The 20,316-nt window shown below is 43.1% G+C and overlaps 1 protein-coding gene across 1 annotated transcript in view; it reads left to right on the top strand.

The window, feature by feature from the left end:
* The window catches only part of spop (speckle type BTB/POZ protein), a 100,760-nt gene that overhangs the window by 22,213 nt on the left and 58,231 nt on the right, over positions 1-20,316 (top strand). The window contains exon 2 of the mRNA XM_080446241.1: positions 10,606-10,759. The gene's annotated coding sequence lies outside the window, so the exon portion shown is untranslated. The remainder of the gene's footprint in view (positions 1-10,605; positions 10,760-20,316) is intronic.

Raw genomic sequence — 20,316 nt, 5'->3', positions numbered from 1 at the left:
CCTCTAGTGGAATGTGCACGCAACCCATCTGGCGAGTATGATATTTGTATGGCCTCCACTATCCAGTGGCAGAGCCTTTGTTTTGTTATGGTTTTCCAGCCTACTCCTGAAACGTCTCCAATTCGACAGGAATGCACTTCATAAGAGGGTTCTTTGGTACGAAGGCCAGGTTAGGCTTCATGACCACCCAAATGTTATTGTCAGTGAAACGAGTGCACTCCGGGTGTACTAAAGGAGAGGCATCATCTCCGCCACCCAATGACCCCACTGTGAGGCTATCAAAATCACTGACAGTCCCTGGTCTCTCACTCTCGTGAGTGTGGGGACGATTAGAGTCAATGGAGGGAAGGCGTACAGCAGAACCCTGGACCATCTGTGCTCCAGTACATCCAGACCCAGTGAAGCTAAGGCCCTCATCAAGAAGAACAGTGGGCATTTCGTGTTCTCTTGTGATTGCAGATGAAGATTGCTCCAGAGTCAGAAAATCAGTCTGACTCTGATGAGATCTGAGTCCCCTTTGTCTGCTGACATATGGCACCGTAGGTGTGTTGTCTGTTTTGACTTACGCCTGGTAGCCTTTGAGGAGCGGGAGAAAGTGTTTCAGTGCTAGAAACACCGCCATGAGCTCCAAATAAGAAAGTGTTTCAGTGCTAGAAACACCGCCATGAGCTCCAAATAATTTATACTTCCTTAAACTGGAGTCCCTCCAGTGACGCAACACTGCTACGCACTTGGTTGTCACAGCAAGCTGACAAAACCGTCGACACGCCTGGGGAATTCCAAGTGCTGTCACTCGCCGCTGGAATTCCTTCATGTGTAGTTTGCCTAACCAAATAAACGTTATTGCAGATGCCACGAGACCCAGCAGTCTTAGACACAGTTTGCCTCCGAACCTGCAAGCCATAACCAATCGTCAATGTAATTTGCAATGCGAATGCCTCGCTGTCTTAGCGAGGCATTCGCTAAGAGTCCTCAGATCCAGGATAGGACGTAGCCCCCCTCTTTTTTTTCCGGCCGCCCTCCATTGCGCTAGCCGTGCCGCCTGACGCGGTCTCCAGTACTAGAGACGGAGGCATACAAGTGTAGGAAGATGGGCAAACCTCTTCTTTGTCGCTATCAGTAGAGTTGAGGGTGGAATTAGACATGCATATGTCATAATTCAGCTCCTCTTCCTCTTTGTCTATTTTGGCAGCCACTTCCTGGTCGGAGTTGACACCCGGGAGCGGGAGGAGGCTGTCTGTCTCTTCCGCCCGGCTTTGCGCCAGGGACGCAGAATTGTGATCCTCTCCTTGTCCGAAGGGAATGGAGACACTCCCCAGGCGTGCCTGGGGAGGCTGTAGCCTTCTCAGCTCCACTCTCTGTCGCCATGGCTCACGTTTAGCTATTCTGTGTAGACCTGGCCAGAGAGTAGTGTTACAGCCTTCGCAGCTTTAGCTTGTACAGCTAAACAAATGTAAAGAAACTTCCACAGTTTTACTCGTATATGATAGCTTCAAATCGGCGAGGTGAAAGCACAGAATATTGGCAGAATCCACCTTACGCAGCCAAGGAGGGGAGAAACCTTCTCAGTCTTACCCGTATACGATAGAGCCAAAGCGGCTTGTTGAAAGCACGGAACGTTGCTATAATCCAGCCTGCGCAGCTCAAGGTTAGCGTTGGAGCTAAACAGATTTTTTTTGAAAGATTTTTTTTAAAACAGATTTTCGCAATGCTGCTAAAATCTCAGAAAGCTGCCGGAAGCGTTCGTTGGTCCAAGATACGCTCCTGTCCAAGTGAACTGTTAAGCTACTCGACTGCTGCTCAGAATGAGAGATACATGCTCTGAGATACATGCGAGAAGAAATTCTTGAATAACACGCCGGGCCACAGCAGTCCCTTATTTAGCACAAGGGGGGGTGGTACCCTGCTGTCGTGGCCTGGTGCAACCTTGATCCAGCCAATACATTGTCTGGAAATGTATAATAAATGCATCTGTGATCACGCCAGGGGGCGCTCTCCCATAAGCGAGACATTGGGTGAGTAATATGAAAAATAACCACTGGTGACCGATTTGTGAAGTGAGATAGTCTGTGAGGGCAGGAGATAGGATAGAGAATGGGGTCTTTATTGTAACCTCTTGTCACCCTGAGGGGGTAACTGGGTGAGACACCATCCAACCCACTGACAGGGTGACCACTTCCAGGTCATCCCTCATTTCCTGTTGTCAGAACCCATTACCACACCACTGACCGCTGTTTGGAGCATGGGACAAAAGAGGACGTGTAGATAAGGTGGGGAGGAGGGGGACCATTATTAATCCAGAGGAAGGGAGGGATAGCGAGAACTGTGTATTGATGCATGAAGATGGAGAAGAGAATGGAAGAGTGTGGGTTCTATCTTGAGGGAGCAGCCAACAAAAGACAATGGGTTAGACCAGATTCATTTGTGTGTTAAACTTAATGTTTTGAAGGTGGAGTGAGAACAGGAGCAGCCAGGGTCAATCTATGTATACAACAGATATTATCAACTTAGCTTTCACACACTTTGTTTTTCATGTTCAATTACAGTTTTAGCCCTTCATCCCTTACAATCCCCAGTCTACCTGTTAAAAACATGGTTGGTATTAAACAGGTATTTGAAGTGGGGCATATCGATTTGACTCGTGTCTCTTTTTGTTTCAAAGTTTTGAGTGCTGCTTGTTCTGTCAATAAGGGGGATCAGATCACATATTCATTTGAGGTGAGTTATTGATCAGCCTTTTTGCTTTGCCCATACACACGTCTGAGAGAGCAACTTGCTCTTTGGCATTCCTCGTGAGCACTCTACCTCTGTATTTTGCATCTGATTGACATTTCTTTGCTATTTATGCGTAAACCTGCGGGTCTTTAAGATGATTCTATTCATTCATTTAGGCACTTCCTTCTCTCTTTCTCTCTGAGGTTCAAGTCCATAGGCGATATGGAAGATGGTCTGGAATACAAAGAGAATATTAATAACTGTCAAAATTTCAAAAGTAGCCTCTGGGCTAAATGCTCTACACTAGAGCAAGAAGTTAGTTTTCATTTTGGGGGTTTCATCTCCCTTTCCTTGGTCACCATTGTCAACAATGACTCTATGACTCTAGTGATTATTTATTTTCATTCAGTCGATCTACGCATTGTGCTTTGTATTCAACAACCATTTTAACACCAATAGTAACAGCTGCCCATGCAGGATTAACAGAGAGAGAGAGAGAGAGAGAGAGAGAGAGAGAGAGAGAGAGAGAGAGAGAGAGAGAGAGAGAGAGAGAGAGAGAGAGAGAGAGAGAGAGAGAGAGAGAGAGAGAGAGAGAGAGAGAGAGAGAGAGAGAGAGAGAGAGAGAGAGAGAGAGAGAGAGAGAGAGAGAGAGAGAGAGAGAGAGAGAGAGAGAGAGAGAGAGAGAGAGAGAGAGAGAGAGAGAGAGAGAGAGAGAGAGAGAGAGAGAGAGAGAGAGAGAGAGAGAGGATTTTGGTTCAGTAAATTATATTTGGACTGGTTAAATTGGGGTTTGAACCAGGGACCTACAGGTAGACAGTGTACTGACTGAGCCATTGGATAGACAGAATTGGATTTCATGTGTGGTAATGTATCATACAGCATGGATTGCTTATTATATATATACAAGCTCATAACGCGTCACATTGTAGATCGGCTGTATGTGGTTACTGTAGGTGTTGTATTCATAATTAAATCTGCAAAGTAACAATAACTAAAGCTGTCATATGCTGTAATTGTAGTAGAGTAGAAGTGACAAAAATGGAAAGTAAAGTAAAAGTACCTCAAAATTGTACTGTGCATTGTAAGCATTTGTATTGGTACTTGAGTAAATGTACATAGTTACTTTTCAGCACCATTGAGGAGCCAATGACTGACAGGCTAGGTATCACCAGGTGCACTGATTGCTAGAGTGCAGAGGGACATGGGTTGATATTAATGGTCTTAACTCAAAATGTATATATCACACAGCTTAAATGTTTTGATTAAATCGGAGTGTGATGTAAAGAAAATCTGTAGTGTAAAGGTTGCAAGTTCATCAAATGTCAATGTATATTGTTTCTTGTATCGGGGTAGCTCAGTTGGAAGAGCTATTGACTCTGAACCGCAAGGTCATGGGCTCGAATCCTGGCAAAAGCAACACAACATATGAGTAATCTGGGGTTCCTTGGTTTATAGAGCATTGTTACAGGTATAGACTCATTTGTTTGTTAATGTTGCTACCCTTTAAATGGCCATGGCCAATAACGTGGCATTGGGCGCTTAAAGTTAAATATTTAGAAAACTACACATTATTTCAAAGAAAAAGCCACCAGGCCACTAATGAGTTGTGACAGGTGTGATTGGTGATGAGTGAGAGCAGGTGAGAGGGGTGGATCCAATCCATGGGAATAGGGGGAAGGTTGCTGACTAGCTGACTCTTAAAGCACTTAAAGTTAAATATAAAAAAAACTACACATTATTTCAAAGAAAAAGCCACCAGGCCACTAATGAGTTGTGACAGGTGTGATTGGTGATGAGTGAGAGTAGGTGAGAGGGGTGGATCCAATCCATGGGAATAGGGGGAAGGTTGCTGACTAGCTGACTCTTTTCTACACCCACCCTCACTAACCTTCACCTCAGTAAAACAACGACCTAACCTCAAGAAACACTATTTGTAAAATGAAGAATTCGCAATGTTGGGGAAAGGGATTGAACCAGCGACCTATGGATTCATAGGCTGCCTCTCTTCTCATTGAGCTAGAGATATGGCCTCCCTGATGGTGTCTGTTGATATCTATAGGTTCTTCCGTACGTTATGAACCGAGCCTCTGTTTCGCTAACTACTCTAGATCTCTGGTTCACAAAACATTTACCAATAAAGATTTTTTTTGTCTTCTCGGAATGGAAACTAGTGAAAATAGTCGATCTACAAGCTCACAACGCGTTGCTATCTGAAAAGTTGTGAGATTTTAGATCGGCTATTTTCACAAGAAAGTATGTCATACATAAAAAACAACTACTCTCAAAAAAAAAAAAAAAATGTTATTTTTAAAAAAATGCACATGTCTGAATTAACAGGGTCATGTTTTGTACAATAAAATTTAAATGTAAACTGTAATGAGTGGGATTTGAACCGGGGACCTTTGGAACATGAGGCTATTCTTTATTGATTGAGCTATTCAATCCACAGCCTCAGACAGTGAGAAAGGAGAATTCAACAAAACAAAACAAAAGGGCGAATGAAGTACGTCATACATTGAAAATAACTACTTTCAAATAAGCATTTCACGTTATCTTTAACAATTGCACATGTATTCATTGATACAGTCATGTTGTGTGCAATGCAATTATAATGAAGTCTACATGAGGTGGGATTCGAACCGGCGACCCTGTGGTTTCAAGGCAGATGATTAAGCGATCAAGCTATTGGACCAACAGAGCTGAACCTATGAAAAAGGTGCTCACACATTTGACACAGTTTCACGCAAATTGCTCAGAAATCCTTGGTTTAAATGTTTTTCAAACTGCTCAATATGGCGTAAAATCTGAGGGCGGAGCTCACTGGTCAAAGTGATAGATATGTTCCTCATGAGTCAAGGCACGTGTGTAAGCAAGTTTCACGGCTGTCGGCCAAACGAGGCATGACTTTTGCCTGTTTAAAGTTTGCATGTTCAAAAAATTGCTATAGCGCCCCCCTTTGACCAATTGGAGTAAGATTGGTTTCAGTGATACTTGGAATGACCCTCTACATTATTGCAAAGTTTCAAACAAATGTGAGTCTGCATGTATGTGTTAGGGGCAGACGAATAAGTTTCATAAAACTGCAATATTCATTGGCTCTTAAAAGCTACATTTTTTAACTTACAAACTTTTCATGAATTGAGATTTTAGATATTGGTCCAAAGTTCATGTGTAGAAAGTTTCGTGCAGATTGCTCAAAGATCCCAGGAGGAGATAGATTTTTACTGTTTTTCATATAATTCAAAATGGTGGGAAATATAAAGGTCAGAGGTCAAAAGTCGAGAGTATGAAAGTTGTTAGGCATGAGGAGACGCATGTGTGTATCGAAGTTTCATGGCTGTAGGTCAAACAGGGCATGAGTTGTACCTGTTCAAAGTCAATTGAGTGAAATAGCGCCACCCTTTGGCCGATAGTTGTGAGTTTCGTTTCTTAGCCGTTTGGCATAGCCCTCTACCATATTGCCGAGTTTCGTAAAAAGCGACCACACGGTTGGGCCAGAACTGAAAAAACGGCGTAGGAAGAACACCAAGGGTTTCAATAAGGCTTCGAGCCTGATAGGCCTCGAAACCTTAAAAAAAACTACCAATGCGAAAACAAATGCTTTCATCATGTCACGCATGATCAACGTTTGAGTGCATATGTCACAGTACGTTTGGAGAACCAGTACGATTGAAGACAGAGCGCTCGTTTTTAGGCACGGGGCTCCTTCGGGGCGAGGCGGGGCTTTTCGAGACAGGGTTTATTAGCGAGGCTCGCGAGGAGGAGGAGGAGGACGGCGCTGCGAGGCGGGGGGTTATTACGCGAGGCTCGCGAGGAAGAGGAGCCTCCTCCTCCTCCTCCTCCTCCTCCTCCTCCTCGCGTAATAACCCGTCCCGTCCTCTCCTTCTCTCCTTCTCCTCCTCCGAGGAGGAGGAGAAGGAGAGCGCGGAGAGGCGGGGCTTTGATGCGCCGACGGAGACCTGTCTTTTGTTGTTCCCCCCCACATAGCAACCAGGAAGCTACGCTAGGGGAACCATAATATCTATGAGGGGAACGCTGAACACGCGTTCACACGCACGGCGCGCCGACTTAGTGGAGCTTGAGGCCGAGGAAGCGCGCCCTCGCGCCTCCAGGCGCGAGTGCCCGCGGTGACCGGCCGACGCTCCACTAGTCGACTCAGCGCCGTTTGATTTGTAAACCGATAGGGACAGAATAGTTCTTTTCATGGATCACTGTGTGTGTGTGTGTGTGTGTGTGTGTGTGTGTGTGTGTGTGTGTGTGTGTGTCAGGGAGAAAGTAAAACAAAAGCCAGAACACAATAAAAGTATCTAAACAGTCCTGCTTTCAATAAACCAAAAAAAGCATGAGCGCGTGCGCGTGTGTGTGCGCGTGTGTGTGTGTGTGTGTGTGTGTGTGACTGTGTGTGTGACTGTGTGTGTGACTGTGTGTGTGTGTGTGTGTGTGGCCATATATGTTTGTGCACAAGCCTGGCTTGTGGCTCCCTCTAGTGCTGGGTGGGTGGTAAAAACGAGCGCGCTTTCTTCAATCGTACTGGTTCTCCAATCATACTGTAACACATACACTGCACACAGAAAGTTAAGAAACCACCCAATGTGTCTGTGTTGTGCACGCTCGGTCGCGCGCCGTGTGTGTGTGTGTGTGTGTGTGTGTGCGCGTGTGTCTGGTCACGCTGAGACACACCACGTTGGTTCAGCCCTTAAAGTATCCCCCCCATAAACTTCACTTGAAAGTTACGTTTAAGAAACTTTATTAATTATGACAACAGCAAAAGTTTTTATGTAACATTGTCCGTCTGTAATATAGGACCTCTTCTCTGCTTCTCTCTGTCTGTCGCACAGCAGTCCCCTCAACATGCAGTTGAGCTCTAGCTCCGCCTCAGCTGATCTGAAAGCCCACAACGCGTCGCTGATGCAACGCGTGTGGGCTTCTTTGTAGGTCAGCTGTGTTCCCTGCGCGACACCGTTGTACACCGAAGCAAAAACAGGCGCTTGTCAGGAATTGACAGACATAAAGCGGTGATGGGTCACAGACGAGAGAGAGGAGCAATACACAGCATTTAACATGAAAACAATTTCGCTACAACGTGGACTTGTGGCTATCAGCGATTGGGACGGTGGATGGAGAGCCCGTTCTCGTTAACAAACGTAGGCTGTGGTCGGAACGGATCGATCTTGCTATGATAGTACACAGTAGCTCTGGTCTATAGTGTTAGAAGGAGTTCTCCTTAACACTATGTGTAGTAAAAATAAAAAATACACTTTTGCTACTCACTAAAGCAAAGACAGTTTTAATATGTTGAAAGCCTACTTTCCTTAGTGGGAACACTCTGAGCCCCTCACCTCCCGTCTAAAATGCTTTTTGGCCAGAAAAGAAAATAATCCACTGGATGGAAAAATGTTTTAGTTACTCCACTGCACCACCTACAGATCTGGTCAATGCAATTTTTTACTCGACGAGGTGCGTCTTTTCCTCGGACACGCAGTAAGAAGTTGTAGCCTAATGTTACTCTCCTCTGGAAAACATGGAAATGAACCTAAATTAAAGCCATAACCCTTAACTAATATAGTTGGTTTCACTATTTTGTTTAGCCTGTTGTTATATAATTTGTATGTGTGCACGTGGGTGTTTATTATTGCACAACTATACATTATTTTATATAATTATATATTATATAAAATGTTTGAATATATTCTAATATTAAAAATAATAAAGCATTGAAATTTGAATGGGATTATAGAGGAAAACTGACAGCCCTAAGGTACACCTCCTGTATTGATAGCGAAAATAGCAGATGCACAAGCTCACAATGCGCTGCAATGCAACACTATGTGAGTTTATAGAAAAAGAAAATTCGTAATAAAATTAGCAAAATAGTGACGCTAGGCTGAAAGTGGTTAATACATATTTGTTTAGGGTATAGTATTTACCTCTGTATTGGGAAATGAGTTGGCACAAAGTTTTGATAGTAAATAAAAAAATCACACCCTGTGTGAAGTGGGCGGTGTATTCCTAGCTAATCACAATACTGAATGGAGTCAACCAATCATGTACAAAAGATAAATACATTTATTGAAACACTCTTTATGATGGACGAAACCATAACTCGAAAAAAACCAAGATTTGGTTTTTTTCGAGTTATGGTTGCTTATATAGGGCTATGCACATGTGTCATGTGACACTGGCCAATCACAGTCCTGAATAGACTGTGATTGGCCAATCACAGCGCAGGATAATTCTACAAATTTCCTGGGCCCAGATCTCAGCGCAGGAAAATGTACATTTTTCCAAATCTCACTTATAGGGGCGGTTTCACCGCCCAAAAAATCACACCCTGTGTGAAGTGGGCGGTGTCTTGCTAGCTAATCACAATACTGAATGGAGTCAACCAATCATGTACAAAAGATAAATACATTTATTGAAACACTCTTTATGATGGACGAAACCATAACTTTAAAAAAACCAATTTATGTTTTTTTTAAAGTTATGGTTTCTTATATAGGGCTATGCACATGTGTCATGTGACACTGGCCAATCACAGTCCTGAATAGATTGTGATTGGCCAATCACAGCGCAGGATAATTGTACAAATTTCCAAACCTCACTTATAGGGGCGGTTTCACTGCCCAAGATAATTGTACAAATTTCCAAACCTCACTTATAGGGGCGGTTTCACCGCCCAAAAAAATAATAACACTTAACTTGTATTTATTGCAAATTGGAAATAATTATGTGTGGTTGTCACAAAATCCCATGGCACAACTGGACTTTAGAAACCACTGGACTGCGTGAGTCTGCAATCATGCAGAACAAGAATCAGATGCTCTTTGGGAAGAGTTGGATCAAAAGCAATAAAGTGTGTTTTAAGTTCCTTTCCTTTGTAGATGAACAGTAGATTTAGAGTACTTCAGGAGGAGAAATATCCAAGGCCCACTGTTCCATTGGAAAGAGCCTTTATTGAAGCCTGACTTGGCAAATAAGCCTTTATTGAAGCCTGGCTTGGCAAACAAGCATACACCTACGTACCCTGATGAAGGCTTGTTTGAGCTGAAACATATTTGTCAGCAAGCGTTTTTTTAAATTTGCTAAGCCATGCGTCAATAGAGGCTTTTTATTTTTTCCAAAGGAACGGGTTGTGCCTTGGATAGTTCTCCTGAAGTACTCTAGGTTTTCACAACTTCGTCAAAGGGAAGAGTGGGTTGGACCACAGAGTGCCATCATGGGTCTCTCCTAACCAGATGGCTGTACTGTTGTTGGAGTCTTATATGATCCATTTATTCATCACACTAGCATAGAACTTGCACATCTGGTCTGCATCTACACCCATCTTATTCACATTTACAGGCAAAGGTGAATAGACAACGAGGCATTTTTGAGACACGTCATGTCTGCTTTGAATCTAATTGCCCGAAGCGCGTCCATTTGTGATTTGGTTAAATTAAATTGTAGTCCCTCAAGGCTTTGTTTACATTTGTGGCTTTGTGGCCCATTTGGAGGGGAGCCAGGCATAGTTCGTGTTTGGAATAGTATTTTAATGCTGGTTGGAATTGAATAAGTAGGGCCTCTGTTTCACTTTGTTCAGTCTCACCGTGTAAACCCCACAGCAGTTTTACTAAAACATGCATACACTCTCACAGACACAGGCACAATGCACAAAGGCTCACTAACACACAAACACACACATTCCCACTAAGAATATTTTATACTAGTAGCAGTTGTTGCACTGTGCATTCAAGTCAGGCACATGGTGTAAAATGTTCTGTTCATTCAACTTGAACATTCAACTCGACTCGGAGTCATCCTGTTGTAAGAATATGATAAAGTTCAGTTCATCACATTCACACTTCCTCTCTGCACAAAATGCATCCTCTGTCTGCTTTCTTTGTTTTGCAGCCCACTAGGAAGTCCAGACACAGTGAGCGGACAAACTGACAAGACGGTCCGACCTACAGACAGAGAGCAGCGCTTACAGCCCTGACGGACATGGTCCAGCTGGCTGGCCATGGCAGCAGGCAGCAGCACAGATGTCTGAGGGACTTTGATCTAGGTGAGTACCAAATAGGGGTGAGGTCTGGAGGGGAGGTTGGTCTGTACCAATGTTGGGAAAGATTGTGTGTGTGTGTGTGTGTGTGTGTGTGTGTGTGTGTGTGTGTGTGTGTGTGTGTGTGTGTGTGTGTGTGTGTGTGTGTGTGTGTGTGTGTGTGTGTGTGTGTGTGTGTGTGTGTGTGTGTGTGTGTGTGTGTGTGTGTGTGTGTGTGTGGGGCGAGAGTGCGTGTGCGTGCATGTATTACTATATTTTTGTGAGGGCTAAATGTCCCCACAAGTGCAGTAGAATTCGAGAAATAGATGGTACTCGAAAAATAAATGGTTCTATCATTAAAAAGATTTTTAGAGTTAGGTTTAGATTAAGGTTAGAGGTAGGATTAGGCATTTAGAGGTTCGATTTATGAGTTAGGGTTAACGTTAAGCCTGCTATATCGTGCACCGAACATAGTATATCTACAAGCTGACAATGTGTTGCAGTGTGACACGTGAGTTTGTAGATCTGAAATTTCTGGTGCAGAACACTGATGTGCAACTAAGTATAACTCAGGCTTTAGGGTTAAGTTTGAAAATGTCAAAGCGGAGGTTGTGGGTTCGAATCCACCGTGGTGCTCAACCAAAAAAAAAATATTGTTTTTTTATTAAGAAACGGTTGTTGCTGTGCTGTGCTGTGCTGTGCTGTGCTGTGCTGTGTGCGCTAGTCTTTAGTAGTCAGTTGAACCCCATAGTGGATAAGTCGGATACTGATGGTACAGAATGAGCAGCAGTTACAGTATGTGTTTCGAATTGGAAACACAGCCATTCCAAAACAGCATTGATGACAGAAGAAGTAAAGTACTCCTTGAAGAATACCAAGTAGCAGGAGAAGCAGGGGATGAAAATAACAACCAAGAGGATGCAAGGAAGGTGGAGTCGTCATTTACAAAAGAGAAATAACACCAGACTCTAATAAAATACTTAACAGTGTGAAAGAAGGCTGTGGTGTTGGGTTGCTGGAATATGTGGGGCACTGAGCTTGCTGAGGAGGGACAAAACTGTAAAGTCTGAGAAATTGTGTTGCTAGTGCTACTGTATATGCAATTATGCATGCACTTAGAGTAACATAGGGTTTATTGTTGTATTACCCCACCCCCAAACAAACAAACAAACAAACAAAAAAAAAGGAAGAAGAATTAAACCATGGACCTACCTGCGGATTATACCAGTGTCAGTTTACCTTACGTGGATTATTGATTGAATATTTTTATTGGGCAGAAATGTAGAAAACAGTACAATCAAAACACTTTGTCTAAAAGGTACGTCCAAAAAAGTGCACTAGTGTTGGATACATGTTTGGGGATTTAAATAAAAATGCAGCTTGTGTTGAGAAATGCCAGGCTGTTTTTATCTTCTTTCTACATTATCATGCAGATGGATCATCTTGCAGAATCACATTAAGGATCTAGCTTTCCAGCTAACCAGCGGTTAAGTCAATATCTGTGACGGTATTGAATCTGATGCCCCATAAACAACCTCGCTCTGTGCTGTCAGGATGCTCAAAATAATTTAAAATATTGAAAAGGTGACAGCCAACTCGCGTGTGTGTGTGTGTGTGTATGCGATTTGTGTTTGTATGTGTGTGTGTTTGTGTACGTTTGTTTCCTTATTTGCGACTAAATGCATGTAACCCACTGTATCAGTGTGCATGCTTGAGTGAGAAACAGTCACTGCTGACCCTGCAGTTAAGGCCAATTTACTGTTATCACAGTGACAAGTGTCTCCATGCGAAGACAACAGTAATTAGCTGGGGGTTGATGTCGGTGAGGACCTGTCGTAGGGTTCCACTCATCATGACCCCATCTCCTTCTTCATACTTGTCAGTGGGCCTGTCTCCATCCTGTCCCGTCAGTCCCTCATGCTCTGCTGCTCCAGGTAATTGACGCCACTTCAGATCAGGCAGTAGACCGGGTGCCACTCACCTAATCTGTCATTCCCCCACCCTGCCAGATATCACCAGATCCCGCCACCCGCTTGCAGTACGTTTCAGGTCGTACAGGCAACCCAAGAGAGAACCCCAGTCCATCCCCAGTATTGACCTTTTATTTATTCAGGGAAGACCATTGAGAGCAAGCTTTCTTTTTCAAGGACGCCCTGAGTACAACATGATCACAACATACGGTATTCAAAAAAACAATACAATTTTAAATAAAGTGCAATATAATGAACAACATCATAATGCAGACACGTAAGCAGGTGCAGTCCTTATTTAATCCATCCTCAAGTAGTACCCTAAATGTCGCTATAGAGACCAATTGATCCAGTTTCAGAGAGTCCTGGAGTTTGTTTAATTTATATGAATGTGGAGGGCAGTGATAGATCTCAACCAATTGAGAATAACTCCAGAAACTTACTTGGTTTTGAAAACGTGGTTCTACTGTAGGCTGCTAAAGGCTTAGTTGTGGAATGTTTGGAGAGTGCTTCCTAATGGTTATTATAAGGGACATACCACCATGTTGGAAGAATGATGATGTTGTAGATGTTTTGACCTCTTTCTTAGACAGAATGTGTTATATCTGTTCAGTAGAACATTGCTGACATTACCCTACAGTAATACTGTACGGTAGTACAGGTATTTCAGTTATGGAACATTCTTTAAAGCAACATGCCACTGTGGCTTGTAGGCTTGCTAAATTTATCCTCCAGTGCAAAACATTAGCTGCCTTCGATGGGTGTTAATTAGACACCTTGTTTTTTTTTTATTATCCAGAAACTTGAGCCTCCCCTCAAATCTTGGCTTATCGCTCAGCACACCACTGTGTTTCATGGCGGAGGTCTGTTGGTTCCAGGCTACTGGTAATGATGACACTGAATACAGAGTATGTGAAGTAGATCTGTGGGGAATAGGAAATGTCTTTAAGTCAACCCACTCAGGAGTGAACATCTCAAGTGAGAACTCGAGCTTGTGTATTGTCTTAAACACACGGCTTATCTCCTTCAGTGTACTTTATCGGGCAAGCCTTTAGTTGCGGCTCACTCAGCTGTCACTTAATGCTCAGTCATTACACCCTCTGTCGCTGCCTCGGTGCAGGCGTTGCTGCTGTCGGCATGGATATGCAGACAGATGTGACAGCTGGCCAACCATATGTGATAGGACTTTAAGATCTTTATGCCTTAATTATTCTTGCCCTTGGGACCACTATTGACATTTTAGACCCTCACGTCCAAACCTGATCAACCGCAAGCGTCCAATTGGTATTGTTTGTCTCCCAGCAACCTCGGAACTGAAAAGGTGCTTTCTCCTTCCATGTTGCTGCTCTCACAAAATCTCATCTCCCTCGTTATCCCGGGTTCTAATTCTGGTTGCCGCGGCAACCCTGCAGCTCTCCCCTATCGGTGGCTCACCCTCTGTCTCTCTATCTCAACTGCTTGTTATGTGCGGCTGAGTTGGTTAATGATGGTGTTTTATTGTCTCCGCCAGGCCGAAAGGCATGGCGAGAGATGATGTTTTACCCCCTGTTTGTGTGTCCGTGTGTCCGTGTGTCTGTGTGTCCGTCCGTCCATCTGTCTGTGAACAGCTAATCTCAGGCACCGTTGGCCCGGTCGCTGTGAAACTGTGCACGCACACTCCCTGGATGCCAATTCAGAACCTCTGCCCCAAATTCTTCACATGGGCCTGTTATAGCGCCACCAGGAGGCCGATTTGTGCAAAACCCTTTTACTCCTACAGATTTTATCCAAACGTCATGCAAATCGGTACACAGTATCTCTATAGTCATGTGATCAACACGGATCTGTCCGATTGTCCATATTCCATCCTCATTGGCTAAGGTTGGCTTCCAAAATGTGCAGGATTGGTCCGTTTTGAACAAAATGCCTCAAATCATGAACGCAGCTTGCGCTTTCCGTGCCATTTCACACGCAAATTCCCATTAGGCCGAGGAAGAAATGCCAGCCTTTTCACATTGGCCTGTTATTGCGCCACCAGCAGGTCTAATTTAGCAAAACAAATTTTTGGAACAAAATGCCTCAAATCATGAATGCAAGGTCCGATTGCCGTGAAAGGCCTAAGAATAAATGGCACCCTTTTCACATTGGCCTATTATAGCGCCACCAGGAGGCCACAATAACCTACCTAACCTGGCGGAGACCTGTGCTCCGAGGAGCACTTTTTCTAGTTTACAGTATATCTCTCTGGTAGAGTTTTACTTTTGATGGTTTCACTGTTGATTAACTCTAACTTGCTTTCTCTTTCTTTCTTTCTTTCTTTCTTTCTTTCTTTCTTTCTTTCTTTCTTTCTTTCTTTAGCTGCCTTCCTTCTTACCCTTCATCCTTCACATTTTTTCTGAATGTGAATACATTGATGCAAGGGGAATCTATGTCCCATCATCTCTTTCATCTCCTCTTCTTCATCCACTTTCACTTTCTCTCTGTCTCTGTTTATGTGTGCCTGTCTCTCTCCCTCCATCATTGGCTGTTGTCACCATCTTCTTGGCATCTACTGAAACAGAAGCAGTCTCTCTGGTGCTTTTGATTGGCTGGGCAGAGATTGGAATGTGCCTGATTCTAATGACTCCATTAGAGAGTGTTATTCTCATGGGTCTCTCCCAAACGCAGGGCGATGTGATTGATTTGTCAAAGCCATTTAGAAAAGGAGAACGTGTGTGGGGGGAAAAGTTAACTTGACTATTTTTCTGCCGCAAGACGGGCAAAGACGATTAGGTTAGGGGTGAAAGTTTTATATTTACAGTTTAAAGGGGCATGGTTGAAAATTGGCAACAGACTAACCATTGGTTGTGCTCCCAGATTCAAAGATGTGGACCTATAAAATGTCACCACACTGTACAGAATGTGTGTGTGTTGGGGGGGGGGGGGGGGGGTCTGCTTGTTGCAGTCCAGCAACTTTTATCTGTCTGGCATTTCCTGGTTTCAGTACAGGCCACAGTACCAGACACCATCTGATGACCCTTAAAAAGGCTCAGTACAACCAACAGTACATGTCGCTGTAACGTGAGTTAGAAAGGCTCAGATGGGAACAGTGCCACCCCTATACTAACGCTGGCAGCAGCTTTATTCTGAGGGCCTTATCTTAATAGTGTTGTGGCCTCATGGATTTAACACCCTATAAGGTTGGCTTTCTGTAGAGCTCTGTACCCAGATAATGAACTGATCCCAGATCAGGCCTCTGGATAATTACCAGCTAGAGACATTTGGAGTTGTCTGTATTCAGCCTATTGCAGTAAGCTGCTGTTGTTTACACTTCCTGACAGTCAGAGTAGAGATTGGCATTTAGGTGGCGAAACTGATGCCTGTATTTACTATTCAGTGCTTGGTAGCTTCTCAAATTTGAGGGCCAAGTAAAGGCCAATATTGAATATTTCAGGGGAAAAGTACATTTCCAATTCCAACATGTATGAAAATGACATACATTTACTTTGATAAGCACATTTAAGAATGAAATATATAGAATGTTCTTCAATCAGGGTTTTGTAAAATAGCTGATTCATCCCAGACATATAAGATGTATAGGATTGCTGAATTAAGCCCAAGTCGTTAGAATCTGTTAGTTCATCACCTTGTAGTAGAATATTGCCATGGCTTGACTTCCTGTCCCTTGTTGTATAAATTACAAATTCTATGTTCTGCTCCATTGGACCACAGCTGGTAAACTGTCTCAGGTGACTCAATTTGTCTCATACAGTCAAACCAAACAACAGGAAGCTGCAATCACCAGTATGGTGGCAATCGGTCCAAATCTAAGGCTATTGTAAACGTATGAAGTTTAAGATAATGAATATTTTTCATATAAAACCATAGGCCTACATTATTTTTCCACAAAAGTAATTGAATAAAGATCAGGCTTAGTTGTCACTATTATAAAGGTCAGCGCTATGTTTGTTTTGCATTCTACCCACAGTAGGATATGTACAATTCAATAGGCGTCAGTGACAATGGTGTCACCTAACCTTGGTGTAAGGATTTAGAATAATGGAAGTCCATTTAGCTTCTTCATTTGAGAACTGGCTTGTGTTGACAATGGTGTCACTTTAGCCTTGGTTTCAGGATGTAGAATCGTCTTAAGACAATGGAAGTCTAGCGTAGCTTCCTTTTGATGTCAATAACGTCTGTTTTGCATTCTACCTACAGTAGGAAATTGAATGTACAATTCAATAGGCATCAGTGACAGTGGTGCCACTTAGCCTTGGTTTCAGGATGTAGAATCGTCTTAAGACAATGGAAGTCTAGCGTAGCTTCTTTTGATGTCAATAACGTTTGTTTTGCATTCTACCTACAGTAGGAAATAGAATGTACAATTCAATAGGCATCAGTGACAGTGGTGTCACTTAGCCTTGGTTTCAGGATGTAGAATCGTCTTAAGACAATGGAAGTCCAATTTAAGGTCTTCATTTGAGAACTGGCTTGTGGTGATGTCAATAATAGTATGCGCAGTATGGTGCAGTATGAGCGGCTTTCATACAGAATTTGCTGGTAGACGACAATCTTTGTGACTCGAGGATGAAAATGGTCAGTCCTGTGTTAGAGAACAGTGCCATCTGTTGGAAAACCACTGAAAACGAAAAAGTCGTCAAAGTCGTGTTTGGCAGTCTGGACCTTTTGGAAAACGAGTCGTAAAAGTAGTCCTTGGCAGTGAAAGAGTTAATAAGGTGTGAGGGCAGTTGAGAAGAGACACATTTTTTTGGTTCAATTTGTTATTTACATGGGTACTGTAACAATTTAGTTTTCTGTGCTTTTCAAAATAGAAAACATAATGATGATAATTATAATAATAAATAATATACATAATGCTTGTGTCTGCTTTTATCTGAAAGTGAGTCTTTATTTTTTTGCATCCACCATTCTCGATGCCGCTGCCTATACACGTGCTGGCATTTTCCTTATTATCAAGGTGCTGGTTTGACACCTCCTCGACCGACTCATTTTCAGCCCTCGCTGTATAATGCACCTGCTCTTTAATGTACAAGTAACAATGTGTAAAAAGGTGAGAAGAGCACACTCACTTTTTAAAATGTGATCCGTCTTTTATGGTTTTTAATGGCGAGTATTTAAAATGATTCTGCCTGAATATTTGTGTGCGTGTGTGTGTGTGTATATGTGTGTGTGTGTGTGTGTGTGTGTGTGTGTGTGTGTGTGTGTGTGTGCAAATGTGGTAATTGGGAGGTGGAGTGACGTTGGGGCACACTGAGGAGTAGCCTCTGTCGTGCTGGGTGCAGCAGACGGATAGAGCTGAACTTATTAGTGCTGCTACCTTTCCTCTCTTGCCTTCACTGAAAAGAGCAATAAGACAAGGGAGCACAGTTTGGTCCCATCTCCCAGTCCCCCCCCCCATCCAATCTCCTCACTGGTTCATGAGATTAGCTCGTTGTGTCTCCATCCTCACTGCCTGCTTCTAGGCCTACCTCCTGTTTGGGTACCCAGTCCTGAGTTTTTGACTCAAAATGGACACAACAGCTATGTTGATATGATGCTATAATGCTTTACTCCCACACAGGGAGGGATGACCCGGGCACTACGTTTTATGTTGATGTCCTGTGCAGAGGCTCCATGTTTCAGTGACACTGTGTGTGGGCGATGGTGGTGAATGGACCTGTGTGTTCTCAGCTGTCAAGCGCTTCTTGGGAGAGCAGAGCTGTATGTCTTCCGTGGTTATAGGCAGAGGGAGGCTGTTGATGGGAGGTAAAGATGGGGTGATGGGCAGAAAAAGACCAATGGTGCCCCCATCATCCTCGCTCTGGCAGCCGATTGCCCTCGATCCCGATATCTCAGCGTGCTGCTATGACAGTATGACAAGTTAAGTGAACAGTTGATCTTAATTGGCTCCTCTCTAGTGTGTGTGCAGAGCGACTTTATGGTGGAAGTGAGAGTGTGTATTAGTGATGCATGGGACGGGGTCATCCGACCCGGCTCTCTTGTGAGAGATGTATGTGTGTGAGGGACAGAGAGACCACTAGGGAATGGCCAGTCTGGTCTTTCTATTTATTTGACCCTAGCTGTCGACAATGTTTTCTTCCCCCACTGGGTGATGCTTTTTGTACATTTATTTTTGATGTTCTTTCTCAAGCAGCAGTGGACTTGAGTGGAGTAATTTCACACAGACATGTCCTACCTTCTTCCCCTCCTCCCCCCTCCCCCTTTCTCTCCTGCTTATCGTTTTGAGATGGCATCTCACAAATTCAGTGACTTGTATTGCTGCTGGCACAGTTCATTATTATAATTGCTGGGAGAGGGGCTGGAATGTCAGAAAGAAAAGAAAAAAAAGGTGAAAGGAAGTGAGGGGAAAAAATACAAAGTAGAGAGAGTGGGTGCAGTAGAGTGCTGCAGAGGATGGGGAACGGTCATAATTTAGAAGGAGGGATGAAGGATTGGTGAAATCATCCCTCATTGAAATAAGCCGCTAAGGGAATCCAGGGAAATGCACCAGGCAGATCTACTTAAGGGCGCGGTCCCACCGCACTTTTATTTTACCTCTGGGGCGGAATCTGCCAATGCTTTGTCAATGCAAATGCGTGGATTCATGGTCTTGCACATTTTTTCCAAGAATCCATGCATTTGCATTGTCAAAGCATTGGCAGATTCCGCTCCAGAGGTAAAATAAAAGTGCGGTGGGACCGTGCCCTAAGGCTAAATTTGTGTGCCAAAGGAAAACCACATTAAAATGGAAAACAATGTAATTATGTAATCAGATGTTTTTTTTCCTTCTCCCCCTCGTTATGAATCCTAAAACTATCATGATTATCATGTAAGACAAATGTTTTGCATGATGTTGTTAACTATAGGCATGACTCAGTGTGGTTATCTGTGCAAAACACACAAGGTTCATTAATCCAGAGAAGAACCAGTCAGATTAGATCAGATTGGCATCATCTTTATGTATTGTTTAGAGCTGGGACTCGATTAAAAAAATTAATCAAATTAAAGGCTTTGTAATTAATTAATCGCATTTAATCGCATATCAATATTTGACCTGAGAACAGTGAAAAGCAATTTTTTCAAATGGATTTTGGCATACGTCTTTAAGTACATGTACTCAAGAACTGTACTTAAAGGGATACTTCACTCTCGGGCCGGGGACACATTTAAAAAAAATATTAAAAATAAATGAAAAAAGTTATGGAAAATTCATGGCCCCCTCACGCATTAGTAGGACACTCTAATGCGTGAGGGGGCCATGAATTTTCCATAACTTTTTTCATTTATTTTTAATATTTTTTTTAAATGTGTCCCCGGCCCGAGAGTGAAGTATCCCTTTAAGTACAATTTTGAGGTATTTGCACTTGACTCGAGTATTTCCAATTTCTAATACTTTAACTTCTACTCCACTATATCTCAGAGGCAAATATTGTACTTTTACTCCACTACAATTATTTGAAAACTTTAGTTACTTTGTAGATTTCGATTATTATTACAAAACATACAGTAACCACTTAGGGCCATTTGAAAATAGCAGATCTACAAGCGCAACACATTGTGAGCTTGTAGATCTGCTATTTTCCACCACTGGAGGCTGGTAGAGTGTGTTAACTTGTAAGTTGTTACTGTTGTTTTATAGTAGTTTAATGAATTAAC

Source organism: Gymnoscopelus braueri, assembly GCF_963280865.1.
Source record: "Gymnoscopelus braueri genome assembly, chromosome: 13".
Taxonomy (NCBI): Eukaryota; Metazoa; Chordata; class Actinopteri; order Myctophiformes; family Myctophidae; genus Gymnoscopelus; species Gymnoscopelus braueri.
The sequence above is the reverse complement of the archived record's forward strand: the minus strand, read 5'-3'. Positions and strand labels throughout refer to the sequence as shown.